This window comes from Tamandua tetradactyla, chromosome 21, assembly GCF_023851605.1.
Source record: "Tamandua tetradactyla isolate mTamTet1 chromosome 21, mTamTet1.pri, whole genome shotgun sequence".
NCBI lineage: Eukaryota > Metazoa > Chordata > Mammalia > Pilosa > Myrmecophagidae > Tamandua > Tamandua tetradactyla.
The window spans coordinates 48771486-48785646 of NC_135347.1; the positions used below are offsets into that span (position 1 = coordinate 48771486).

General features: G+C 39.2%; 1 long non-coding RNA gene and 1 pseudogene across 1 annotated transcript in view; one reads left to right on the forward strand and one right to left on the reverse strand.

Annotated features, from left to right (window-relative positions):
* Positions 1-7073: 7073 nt before the first annotated feature.
* Positions 7074-14161, forward strand: part of LOC143665371 (uncharacterized) — a 35255-nt gene continuing 28167 nt past the window's right edge. Inside the window, exon 1 of the long non-coding RNA XR_013166919.1 lies at positions 7074-7117. This is a non-coding gene — a long non-coding RNA (uncharacterized LOC143665371). The remainder of the gene's footprint in view (positions 7118-14161) is intronic.
* On the reverse strand, positions 7076-13767 carry LOC143665780 (cullin-2 pseudogene; annotated as a pseudogene).

Sequence of the window (14161 nt, forward strand, 5' to 3'; positions counted from 1 at the left end):
TGGAAATTTATCAACTTACAAGCTTATAGTTCTGAGGCCAGGAAAATGTCCAAATCAAGGCATCATCAAGGTGCTGCTTTCTCCCCAGAGACTGGCTACTGGCGATCCTGGGCTCCAAGGCACATGAGATGCCTAACAGTCCCTCCCTCCTCTTCTGGGCTCCGTTGCTTCCGCCTTCTGGCGGCCCTATCTGTGGCTGTTTTTCTGGGCCTCTTTGCGTCCTCTCTAGCTTTTCTGTGTGTCCTCCTCGCTCAGCTGCTGTTCTTTCTATTTCATCCTCTTATAAAGGACTCCGGTAAGAGGATTAAGACCCACCTTGGGCATGTCCCAACTGAAATAGCCTATCAAAAGGTCCCACCCAGAGGAATGGATTACCTTTAAGACGTGATCTTTTCTCCAAGTCATTACACTGAGGAGTTTCTAATGGAACAGCGAATATGATTGGAGAAAAAGGAGATAGAGAAGACAAAAAGACTTAAAATGGAGGTCTTTATTGTGCCTAAATTAATTAATTATGGGGCTCAGTGGTTTCTGGAATGCTCATGTTTTTTCTTTTAAATTTTTGAGGTTTGCAATTTGTAGGATTGAGGGTTTTTTAATTATAAAAATGTAACTGTTTATTCACACCTACAAATATAAGCACCGAGCTAAGCACTGATTGGAGTCTAACCAGATCTCAAGCTTGTAGCCTGTGACCAAGATATGGCTGCAGACACATGTTCACAGTCCCCTACCCCAAAACTGGAGACAGTATACCAATGCCATAGATTTTGTAAAAAAAAAAAAAAAAAAAAAGCTAGACTTCCATTTTCTCATTAATAAACCCAGACTCTGATAAAACTGGAGCTATATTATCCCATGGGAGACAATCAGAGGCCATGTATAGAGAGTTCTTTTGCATGGTTAGAAGCACCAGCTATGCTGTTGAGCAGTGTATGGGAGATGGGAAAGGGAGGGGAATAAAATGAAAGAGCAATCAGATCTAGCTGATGTAATTTCCCTGAACAGCAGATTGGGAATGAATGAGCTTCCAAGAGGGGATACAAACAGCAAATCAAAGAGTGTTGCGAACAGAACTTTAGGAACTGTTTTCATTTAAGGACAAGGAAAATAAAAGGTAAAGGAGACAGATACTAAATATTCAGTGTGAGCCTAAAGATTTTATTTTTCTTTTCCATGTAAATTGCTAAAAAGTCAGATTTCCCTCTTAAAGGCAAGACTGAAAAGAATGCCAAATAAGATTGGGGGAGGAGTAAATAAATTGATAATACATCTAGAGCCCTTAAACAGTTTCTGACATATGGTAGGTATTCAATAAATGTTCATCATCATCATCATTAAAGATAAAGACAACTGAAAATGAACAAACTGATTATCCCACTATCCAGTTTTAGATCAATACGTGTAAGTATGGCCTGTGTACATAGAATTTTTTTCACTTTGTATGTAGAAGGCTGAAAGGTTCTCAGTTTAATAATGCAACTTCCTATGGGCATTTGGCAACATAAGAAGTACTCTGAGCTCTTTATGCACAATTGATGCTGTTGAAATTTCAGTCTTTCTCCAGCCCACTAATTTTCCCCACCCATTGTCTAGAAAATTTAGAAAAACCGAATAACCTAGTGAAAACTTTTCATCATATGATATAAAGTATCTCTTGTAATTGTGCTGTTCTGCATAAATGGAGGTTGTCTTCAGTAAATCGTAGGCCATTTACTGTAGATACTATATTTACATGCCTTGGCAAACAATGGATAATTCCGTGAACCTGATTTAGTAAATACTGCCGTCTGTAGGATTTCAGTACAAAATTACAGCAACAAATAAAGGAAGTCTCTATAGCTTTTATTTAAATTTCAAGGAGGAAAGGAGATTAAAAGTCCTTTCACAGCGTACTTGATCACATTTCACAAAATGGAAAAACATTTTTAAGTGATATTGAAGGAAAGTAAAACAACCTGGCATGGCTTATTGTTTTAAAAGCAGAGTTAAACTAAGTAAGAGGAAAATTGAGTTAGAAATTCCAGACAGGAACCTTTGACCACATATTTAATTTCATATTAGGGATTAAAAATAATAAGATTATTTATCCAATAGTAATGGCATTTATTTTTTCAGCAAAACTTAATTCAGACACAGCATTATTCATATCTAATAAAATAGAACTACATATCTGCTTAGGTATAAAAACATTTTTATAGGTTTGGTAGCATTAATTTGTTGTTAATAAGAGTTGAGATGAAATTCAGAATATTCACTTTCAAACAAGTTAAAACTTCAATGTGGTTGCCTTAAAACCACACTATCTAAGAGATTGTCTTGAAAAATGAAGCAAGTTCTAACAAAAAATGAATAGTTTTAAATAAGAACAAAGTGTTAAATCCCCCCCCACTTAATCCTCCTGTTCAAAAACCTTTAAGACTAACAAAAACCTCCAATACACTTCAAAGAAGTCTCTTTTCAGAAAATTTCCCTTGTTGTTTAGAGTTAATAAGGACCTAATCTTATCTGAATATAAATTTGCTATTGCTGTGAAAAGTTGTTGCATTTACTTTTACATATTACTATAAAGAGGGTGGCAAAAACCTATGATTTCTGAAAGGACCTTATCAGGATATGATAGCCCAATGACGTCCTCAGCCTTTTCCATTTCCCATCACATCAGGACACAGAGCAGCATTTTAGGTAATTGTCAGATACAGTAGAGCCTCTTGAAGTCTTCTTGCAGGATTAACAGCAAAACACGACTTGTCATCACCCTGTTCCACCCCATCATCTTCCACCCTGATCGTGGGGAACTTGCCATCGAGCTGCAGAGGGAACTCCCCCGCCACAGGCTGGCTGGGCTGTGCAGTTCCCGAAGCCCCTGGCATGATGCTGATTTAGGGAAAGCTTCTCATCCTGGTTGCTTGTGAGGTTCTTGCCGGACAGGGCAAGATTTCATGGGAGTGGGTTGTGGTGAGCGAGGATGTGGAGGGTCTCCTGTGTGTGAGAAAGAAACCTCCTTACATCCTCCCCTATGTGTGCGGAGAGAGACAAGTCACCTTTTGCATGATTTGAACAGCTACCAGAAAAAGGGGGGCTACCTCCTTTTCCCGGATTACATCAGGACTTTCTTTCTCAGCATTCGCTGGGGGCATCATGCTACGCTGGAGCAAATGTTTCTGTTTAGATTCCATGTGGCTGGATATCAGTTAGTCATATACCATGGTCAGAAAAAGAGGAAGAAACTGCCTTCACTGAGTCAGCCTAAGAGAAAGGTCTTTTTGTACATGTGTGACAGCTAGCGCCTCCTTTGGGTGGGCGACAGGTTTGTAAAGTTTCCACCAGGGCCCCTAAAGTCATGTTAAGTGAAATCCAGGCAAATTATTTAATCTGTTTACTGGATCTAATGGCCCCAATACATAGCACATAGGAAGAAATTTCTGCCTTTGTATAACCAAAAAATACATTCAGAGCATGTTCATGGCATTTCCTCCCCATGTCCTATCAGACTGATCATTTTCATGAAAGCAATATTCTGCTCACAATTAAGTACATAATAATACATCGCCTATTTTTTTTTTTAGCATTTCAAACTAAATTTATTTTAACATTTGTTCCCCCTATTATTTATTTTTACTCCATACACATCGCCTATTTTTAACCACTGCTATGGATGCTTAGTAATTACCTAACGATGTGATTTCTCAGTTTCCCTATCTGAACTGGAACTCAGCAGTCCCTTTGTGCACTAACCTTTGATAGTAACCTAAGCAAATTAAATGGCAATTCCTACCAGGGTCCTTTAGATTCTAAGAACATTCTACAATGCAAACCAAATCTCTTCAGGCCATGAACCTCACAATCTTTTCATGATAATACAAGGACTAAGCAGACTTTTAAACAAGTCAGCTCTTCGAGGTCTCCAGTTAAAATATTATGTGATACTGTGAGGGGCCATAGAGCTCCTGCTAGTAAAATGCAATTTCCCACCTCAAAATCCCTTCAAGTGTGTCAGCAGTGCTTGTGCTCCCCAGGGCAAACAAGGAAAAATTAGTTTCTGTGAGATTTAGTTTTGCTGCCTTCTATATACTGTTGCCTCTGGCTATATTTAGGAAGGAGGAAAAACACCTATCTTATTCCAGTTTGACGAGGGTATCTTTGGTGTGGCCATTTTAAACTTTAGGCCATGTGAAATAGCACGGCCAGGTGGCTAAAGGAACAAGAAGTGTCTACGATGCCACAATAGCTATTCTCTTATATTTGAAGGTGGCTGAATGAGAAGATTGGATTTTTCTCTCTTTGATCCCAGAGACTTGAACTAAGGCCGGCTTATAGAAGTTACAGGGAGACTGATCTAATCTCAAAATTAAAAAAAAAATTTCTAAGCTAAAATTTTCAAAAAAGAGCTCATTCCTTGTGGAGGCAGTAGACTCTCTGTATTTGTGTGCCCAAGTATAACTGAACATACACTTGGGGCAGAAAAAGGATACATTGACCCATTTATTGACCTTCCCTTTACTGAGAACCTATTATGGGCCAGTTATTGCCTGGGCAAAGGGTTTGCGACCTCTCTCATAGTGAAGGGGTCACCCATAAAACATACACTAAGAATTTTAATAAACGTTTTCTACTTTTATATTTTCTATGTAAATTTATCCCAAATAACAGTACATGATTTAATAGATCAAAACATTTATTTTTGCACCCCATCAAGAAGGATCAATGGTATTAGTTTAATTGACAAGAAACATGTATATATAGAACAAGGCTACTGCTATGTCTCTTGTTCCCCTTTTTCTCTTTCCTTCCCCCCTCCCTCCCTATTTTTTATACTGATGAATTAACTACCCTGTAACAAATGTATAGTATGTAATGAAAATTCCCACATAATATTTACTTAGAACTTTTTGTTTTATTTCTTTCATTAAATAAGATTGTTTCCTCTAAAAATTAGTGCTTATAAAAATGTTTATTTGGTACAAAATTTATATTTTGACTAGTGCATTTCCTAATATAACTTATCTACATAGCTTGGTTGAACACCTTAAGTACATGGAACCTTGGGTAAGACATGAGATTTTGTTGGTTTGTCCAGAGAGATGCTCTAATGAATCCCAGAGTGATTTGATCAGTGAGCGGAAAAGTATTTGCAAAGCCCCCTTTGGGGAATGGTGAGAAAGGGGGAAAATTCAACCTCCCCAAGTTGAATTCTTGATATTCTCACAAGCAGTGTGGACAACCAAAGCTACCGGCTGAGCCCCCAGTCTTGGGGTTTGTTCATATGAAACTTAATCCCACAAAAGATAGGTCAAGTCTACTTAAAATTAGGCCTAAGAGTCACCCCCAAGAGAGCCTCTTTTGTTGCTCAGATGTGGCCTCTCTCTCCAGCCAACACAACAAGCAAACTCACCACCCTCCCCCTGTCTACATGGGACATGACTCCCAGGGGTGTGGACCTTCCTGGCAACGTGGGACAGAAATCTGAGAATGAACTCAGACTCAGCATCAAGGGATTGAGAAAAACCCTAGAATGAGCTGAAACCCAGCATCAGGGAATTGAGAAAATCCTCTCAACCAAAAGGGGGAAGAGTGAAATGAGACAAAGTGTCAATGGCTGAGAGATTCCAAACAGAGTCGAGAGGTTATCCTGGAGGTTATTCTTATGCATTAAGTAGATATCACCTTGTTATCTAAGAGGAAATGGAGAGGCTGAAGGGAACTGCCTGAAAATGTAGAGCTGTGTTCCAGTAGCCATGTTTCTTGATGATGATTGTATAATGATATAGCTTTCCCAATGTGATTGTGTGATTGTGAAAACCTTGTGTCTGATGCTCCTTTTATCTACCTTGTCAACAGATGAGAGGAACACATGGAACAAAAATAAATAATAGGGGGAACAAATGTTAAAATAGATTTAGTTTGAAATGCTAGTGATCAATGAAAAGGAGGAGTAAGGGGTATGGTGTGTATGGTTTTTTTTCTGTTTTCGTTTTATTTTTCTGTTGTCTTTTTGTTTCTTTTTCTGAACTGATGCAAATGTTCTAAGAAATGATCATGATGATGAATCTGCAGCTATGTGATGATATTGTGAATTACTGATTATATATGTAGAATGGAATGATCACATATTGGGAATGTTTGTGTTTCTTTCCTGTAATTTTTTTTAATTAATAAAAAAAATTAGTGCTTATTACTTTGAGAAAATCAAACAACTAAAAATTTTCAGTTAGTCTAATGGATAATTTTGAAAAGCCAGTTGAAAACTAAAATTTTGAAAAAGATTTTCAGATCTCCTTTTTTTGATAATTTTTTACTTAAAACTTACTCATCTTCAAAAATCTAGTCACATCTTTCAAAGGAATTCTGAGACTTGAATAATATATTAGAGCTTCACTTATAGAAAACTTTTCAACCCAATGCCCTCAAATAGATAGTTTTATGGAACAAGAAGACAGCAAAACCAGAGCTCATTCTAGACCAATTTATTATCTTGTACATGACCTGTGAGGACTTGTTCTTTTAGGGTAGCATCTTGAATTTTAGAACAGCCCCACAGAATGAAAACTAGGTGTCCGCGACTTCTCGCTCAGCGTCAAGCCCCCGGCCGGCGGGTGAGACAATGAGGAGAGACAGAGAGGCGCAGACAAATCCGCGCTGGTGAGAAACACAGATCCAAGACACGTAGCAGTTGTAAGCACAGACCTTTACTGGAGTTAAGCTTGCATTCTCTGTTACAGGTTCCGCGCGGGCGAAATATCCCGCGGGGGAACAACCTCTATGCGGCCGTCAGGCACGGCTCCCTGTGGGTCGTCTCCACCCACCCCGTCCGGGTAACCTCTTATATACTGTGCCCAAACCCAATAGGTTAGTGCCACGTATACAGAGGTGATTGGAAGATAGGGTTGGTGGGCGTGTGCGTCATTTGCGGAAGCAGGATGTGAGCGCCATCTTGGCTCACTCGATGGGCGGGGGGAACTCTAGAGCAGGCTGCAGCGTGTCCACTAGGCCAAACCCGGAAAGCGGCTCTCTACAACTAGGCTTTGTCATTTTAGAATTTTTAGACCATGACATCGCCCAGTGCTCTGGCAGTTTGTCCTTGGTAACAACAAACGAAGAGAAGAGTCAGAATAAGGTAAGTTCTTTTCTCAGATATACTGCTGACAGAATATATGATTTCACATTTTCCTTAAACTCAGTTTCCCCACGGATGAACACCAGAGTGTTATAGAACAGTAAATCAACCAATCACAGATTCTTGATTTGGATGTTTACAAAGGGAATTCTACTTTTTTTCTTTATTTTTTTTATTTGACAAGCAGGGATATCATGTTTGTTGTTTCAATGTAGATACAATTATTAGATTATCTGTCATCTGACAATATTTATGTTTTTTTATTTTGTCCTTTAAGTTATATTGTTAAAAAACAAACATAAAACACATCAACTGCAAACGTGAAGGGGAGAAAAAGCACAGCGCCCAACCAGATTTCCACATTTCAGCAATACTTCACTCATTCTTCTAATAAAGTTGCAAGAAATGTCACAATGACCTGAGCTTAAAATTATCCAGAGGCATTTTCTTTGAAGATCATGATGTGGCATGGTGATGCTGTAAACAGCAGAAAAACAGGGGCTGCCAAATAACCAAATTAGGAGGCACAGGCCTGCTTTTTCCCACAGGAACACACCAAATGGTGATGGCAGTGATCTGCTGACACCCCCACTTGGAGGACAGCAACGTCACACTATGGAGCTCTCCATCTGCTGACGCTTGGCTGCGTCCGAGGTGCTGTTTGCCTATCAGAACTTCAGTGCACTTCTTACTCATGCCGACGCTTGATTGGCTAATCACCTCTGAATAAGTGTATTATGTCAAAGCACTTTTCATGCTTTTATGATGCAAACTATAGCAGCTTGGTACATTTCCTGTGTTGTCTTTCTGCATCAATGCCGTTAATTTTCAATTTTGTTCTTTTACTGCTTAAGTTCATATTTAAATGAAAATGAAGGCTCTGCATCAATGTCTTCTTGTTCTGAATCATGGTTAATCATTTTTACATCAAGTAAAGATTTGATTGTTTTTTGTCAGCTCCTTTTCTTTCATCTGACTGCTGTCCCCAGCTCTTTATAGATGACAGTTTCACTGTTGTTAAAGGCAAGAAAAACTGCCCTTTGGTATGCGGTGACCATGGCTACGTATTGTTTCCCCAAATAGTTCATTATTACTTCACCTGTACTAAGATAATGTAATCACGCAAATTTCCTTCCACTGAAATGCTGGCTGTAAAATAAATCGAACATCTGTACATTTTTTTCCAATTCATAAGGAACTGCAAATGTAGTTGAAGGAGCCTGAGTAAGAGGCCATGTGCCAGCAGTAGAAAATATATTTGAAAACTAATTCCCAAATTTATTACTGTGTCTTGGTTTTTGATAAAATTGTTGAACTTGTTGCTGAGATCAGCACTCACGCTCATATCTGTATACATCCGATGTAGCTTGCTGGTAAACTCATAGCCACAAGCTCACTTTAATTTATTGATCATGGCTTTTAGAATCCAAAGACATTGATAATCCATGAATTAAATGTTTTGCCAGCATTCTTTCATAGAACTTTTGAAAAACGTCCTTATCATCAATATATTTGAGAACAGTAATGAAGCTCCTGAGTTTGGCCTCAACTTCATCCTCGGCCATCCCTTTTGCTGATTTCTTTAGTAAGTTGTCACAGTACTTAACAAGTAGTTCACATGCTTTGCAAACAGACGTGGGTTCTTTGTAATTTACTACTGACGTAAGATCCTTAGCCAAATTAATAAATTACATTTACAAATTACATATATAGAGAATATATAAAGCACTCATCAAGGGCTGATCACCATTCAAAAGTGTTGATAAATTGAACAGATTTACCATGTACTTTCTAAAACTGACTCCCCAAATAGTGTTGCCATATTTTCCTACTAAGGCCCTCATCATGATATGATTTTGCAGCTCCTGAATTATATGAGGTCAACCAGTTCATAAAGATTTCCCCAATTTGATGACAACCCTGAAACCAAAAAGATGTTACAAAGTTGAAATCCTTTAAGCACGCTAGCAAAAAAAATTGAATTATTCTTCTATTCTCCTTATAGTTACTGATATTATAAAATGTTGATCATATTTTGAGAAGATGCTCAAAGAGTATTAAATAAAAAAAATTTTAAGTGTGAAGTAGGTATGGCAGGCATTTACTTTATAAAAATATATTACTTTCCTGGGTTATGTGACATTTATGATATTTGTTGACTTTATATACTCTATATACATATAATTTATAAATGTAATTTATTTTAATCTTTGTTCTTATCCTTAAAAATTATCTATTGTGTCTTTTATATTTATTAATTTGGATTTTTTTTCTTAAAAAAAGTTCTTCAAAATTTAAAAGCTCCAGCCCCACATACCTTGATTTGCCCCTCCTAGGATCAGTAAAACTTTCAGTAGGAAATGATTTCTAAACTGAGCTCATAAAGTTATGTAGATTTTCACTAGGTGAAGAGAATAGAAGGATGGGAGAGTGCTTTATGCAAGTGGGGAGGTTTAAAGGAGGAAGTAAACATTGCATGTTGAAGGAACTGAATATAGTCCAACATAATGGGGGTATGGGCAGCATGAGAGAGAAGAGCATTAAGTGTGGGTGACAGTGTAGGAGACAAAGATGTACAGCCAGAGGGACAATTTTGCAGGATATTGCATAGACCCAGTGTGGCTCAGAATAATGCCCACCTCACCCCCCACAAAAACGAAATCCATATTCTTATCCCTGGAACCTATGAATATGTCATGCTACATGGCAAGGAGGAATTAAGGTTGCAGGTGGAATTAATTTTGCTAATCAGCTCTTAAAAATAGGGAGATTATACTAGATTATCTGTTTGGGTCCAATGTAGTCACAAGGGTTCTTAAAAGTAGAAGCAGGAGACAGCAGAAAGTCGGTGTCAGGAGACAGCAGCACATGAAAGACTCGACCAGTCATTGCTGGCTTTGAAGATGGAACGAGGCCGTGAGCCAAGGAATGGAGGAATCCTCTAGAAGCTGGAAATGTCAAGAAAACAGATTCTTTCCTACAGCCTCCAGAAGGAGCGCAGTCCGGTCAACATCTTGATTTCATTACCTTGAGACCTCTTGTAATGGTTAATTTTATGAGTCAACTTGATAAGGTTATGGTGTCCAGTTGCTTGATCAAGTACTGGCTCAGATATTGCTATAGAGATATTTCACAGTTGGGATTAGCATCTATAGTCAGTTGGCTTTAAATAAAGGAGATAGCTTTCAATAACGGGGGTGGGCCTCAACCAAATAGTTGGAGACTTTCAAAGCAAATAACTGAGAGTTCCAGAATAAGAACAAATTTTGCTTCAAGATTATTTCTTCCAGTTTCCTGAGTTTCTAGCCTCAGGAAGTTGGGTTCAAGACTTCAACACCACTCTCACCAGAATTTCTAGCCTCCAGCCCACCCTACAGAATTCATATCTTCCCATAATTGAATGAGCCAGTTTCTTATAATAAATCTCTCCCTCTCTCTACACTCCCTTACACACACACACACACACACACACACACACACATATACCCTGTTGGTTCTATTTTTCTGGACAACCCTGACTGATATATCTGTTTTGGACTCCTGACCTCAGAACTGTAACATAATAAATCTGTGTATTTTGTGTTGTTTTAAGTTATCAAGTTTGTGGTCATTTGTTACAGTAGCAATTAGAAGCTAATGTACCCAGTAAGATATGACAGTGGCCTAGTTTAGGCTGGAGGTAGTCATGTGAAAGAAAAATAGACATATTCCAGAGATCTTTATGCAGTAAAATTGATCAGAATTGGTTCCAGTGTTAAGTGGAGGTTGATAAAAAAGAGAAAAGGGGCATTCAAAAGAGTTTAGATGTCTCCAACATTCCTTGCCTGAGCAAGTTGGTTGCTGTTCACTTTATTTCCTACTATAAGAAATGCTGCAGGGGGTTAAGTCTGGGAGAGAAAGGTCATGAGTTCAGTGGTTCTCTTGTGCCATCTCTATTGTGAGATCAAGTAGAAATGTCCACTGTGCAACTGCAAATCAGAAGACATATGTAGTCAGAAAATGTGTATTTTGAAGCTGAGGGACGATAGGAGGTAAACGAGGTCATGGGGGCTCAAGAAATTTCCTAGAGAATGTGTGTGAAGTGAGTAGAAAAGAGAGTCCACGGGAAGCTCTGAAGAACTCAAACATTTGACGTCCAACTAGAGAAGAGGATGCTGAGAAAGGAGGCCAGCCTGAGAGGGAGAGGAAGCCAAAGGAAAATCATCTTTCAGCAGTAGCAACTCAAGCCCTAGAGTCCTTGGCAAAAGCAATTTTCATACAGTGGTGGGAACAGCAATGCATTCTACTGAGGGAAGAGTTGGAGATGGTAAATGGTAAAATGGAGATCAGTGCTTCAAGAAGGATGAAGAGCAATGAAGACAAGGGCTGGTGGTTTCCAGGCAGCAGAAACACAGTGAGCCATGATAATGTAACAAGAATGGTGTATTGGTCTAGGGCCATGAAAAAGAGGCCAGGTTAGAATAGGGACTGCCAGAGGCCAGAAGATGGGCTCAAAAGAAGACGAGTGAAGGCTTTTGAATATCACAAATCTAATCCACATTGTCCAATCTAGGTCTGGGCTGTATCATCATTCCTCACATATCTAGGAGTGTGCTAATAACTTACTGATTTATTTTAAGGTTATTAGCAACCTGTCTGCCAGCTCAGTAAATTATTAACTAGGATTCTGGGCTTTGCTTTATGAACCTATTTACTTTTTCACACCTACAGTGTGTAGAAAGCAAAATCCCAAGGGATCCTTCTCTTGGGCCAGAGGAGAAACAGCTCTGAACTAATACAAAAACTCCCATGAACATGTGAAAATCCTAAGTTGGTTTACATACAATTAAATATGACTATCATAAAGCTGTTTATCACTTGTATAAAAGTCTTCTATTGGCAGAAAAACTCTGGACCATATTTTTAAACAACACAATAGCGTGATGTTCTGCTTTCTTTCTCCATCAATAAGTGATTGAATGTAACAGGAACCACTGAAAACTGAAACATTCACTTGACAACATCAGCCAAGAGTTCACTGATTTGAGCTGTTGGGAAAAGTATTCAGAGGAGCTGGCATTCTGCCATCACCTCTACAATTTGGAAGCACCCCCCCACATACACACACAAAATTAATCCTTACTCTATTTTCATTCAACAAGAAGTACTGCCAAAATATTGTTCATCTGCTGAAGCTAAACACTCAATGAAATCCAGAGGTAAAATCGTAACCTAGAGACATAAAAAATAAAAAAAGAATTGAAGCAAGATACACATCTGTCTGGACTGCATTTTTATTTTCTCAGCTACCCTGTCCAATTCATAATCGATTCATCATTCACGACTGCTGAGTGGTGGGAACTGAGTGAGATGGCTGTGGCCATGGAATCCAGGGAGAAAGCCCAGCACTGTTGGTTTACTCTCCCTTCAACAAATCATATCTGAAATTAAAAAAAAAAAAGAAAAAAAGGAATTTCTGCCAGAAATTAGTCCAGGATTATTTTCTTGTGTGTACAAGCAAAGTAACCCACAAATTATAGGCTCAAAGAGGCCAAGTTGTCACTGTGAAGGTTAAAACACAAACAAGATTTAGTTCTGAAAGCTGGCTTATCTAAAAAGTTTCAATCATCGATGCAAGTTCATTTATGTTAATACTGTAACTGATCTCCTGGTCTTCACTCTAGGCCCCTCCAATCCATTCTATACCCAGTGGCTGGGCCACGTTTTTATAATATGAATCTGATTATGCCTCTGTCCTGCCTAAAAAAGGCTAATGGCGTCTCTCTGCCATTGGAATGAAGTCCATACGTCTTGCTGCTGCCCAGAATGTGCATAATTGGACTCAATCTTAACTCATTTGCTCTCCCCTTTGATCACTAAGACTTGGCCATGTTGGCTCCTTTCCTGCTCCTCAAACAAGCCAAACATTTTCTTGTCTCAGGGACTTGGTACCTGCCTATCTTTCTGCCTGGAATGCTTCTCCTCTAGCTCTTTGCATCCTGGGTCTCAGCTCTGTAATGCCACTTTTTCTGAGAGGCTTTTCCTGACCACCGTTTTGAAAGTGGGCTTCCTCTCTAACTCATCCATACTTCCTTAAAAGCACTTGTTATAACCTGACATGAACTCGTCTACTTATTAGACTTCTTGGTAATTGTCTCTCTCTCTCTCATTAAAATGAGGGCCAAGGTCCTTTTCCATGTTATTCACCATTTTATACTTAGGTCCTATCGCAGCACCTGATATTGGAGAAGTGAAGAACACACTGTATGGCCATCTCCCATCCCTCACCTATCCCCCTCCTTTTCCCCTCTTGTTAGTTTGGATGCAGGTGTTTTTTGGTTCCACTGTTGTTTGTTTACATGCAGGTGTTTGCTATGTTTCCATTGTGCTTGTTTGCATGAAAGTGTTAGGTATGTGTCTGTTGGGACCACAGGCAGCCAGGGAAGACAATGTCAAATCTTAACCAGTCCCAGCTCTTTACCAGGGCACAAAGTCGCTCACTGGCAGAGCCCCTCCCCCGGAAGATATAGACGCTCATCACTCTCGGTGCAGGGATCACTCATCCCCAGTGCAAAGAGAGGTGCGAGGGGCTCCTGCAGTTGGCTTCCTTGGGGGATGGTTGCAAGTGGTCCCTCATCTCTGATGCCAAGAGAGACATACAGAACTGACATCCATTGACCCTCACCTGAGCAGCTGGCTTCTCTGGGCGACTGGCCAAGATGGGCTCTTCTCCCCTATGTTTTCAGACCCTTTGTGCCATGCAAGCAATAAAGCAGCCACTTGCTGAAAGCCTCCATTGTGTCTAAACTTGTGCTCTGAGGATGCACTTTACAGCACAGAATATGTGTTAAATAAATATTTAAGTAATGAATGAATGAGTCCTTTGTCTAAAATTTGTTTTATGGTTTCAGACTACTGCCCCGTTGAAATCATTTTCTCTTACCACCCTCTCCTCCATCTTAGTTTCTCAGCATCAGAAAGCTGTTCTTCCACAAAGATTTGCTACATGGCTGTTGGCAATTTTTCAGCCATTACACTACGACTTCTGGTTTTCCCTTGCTTTAT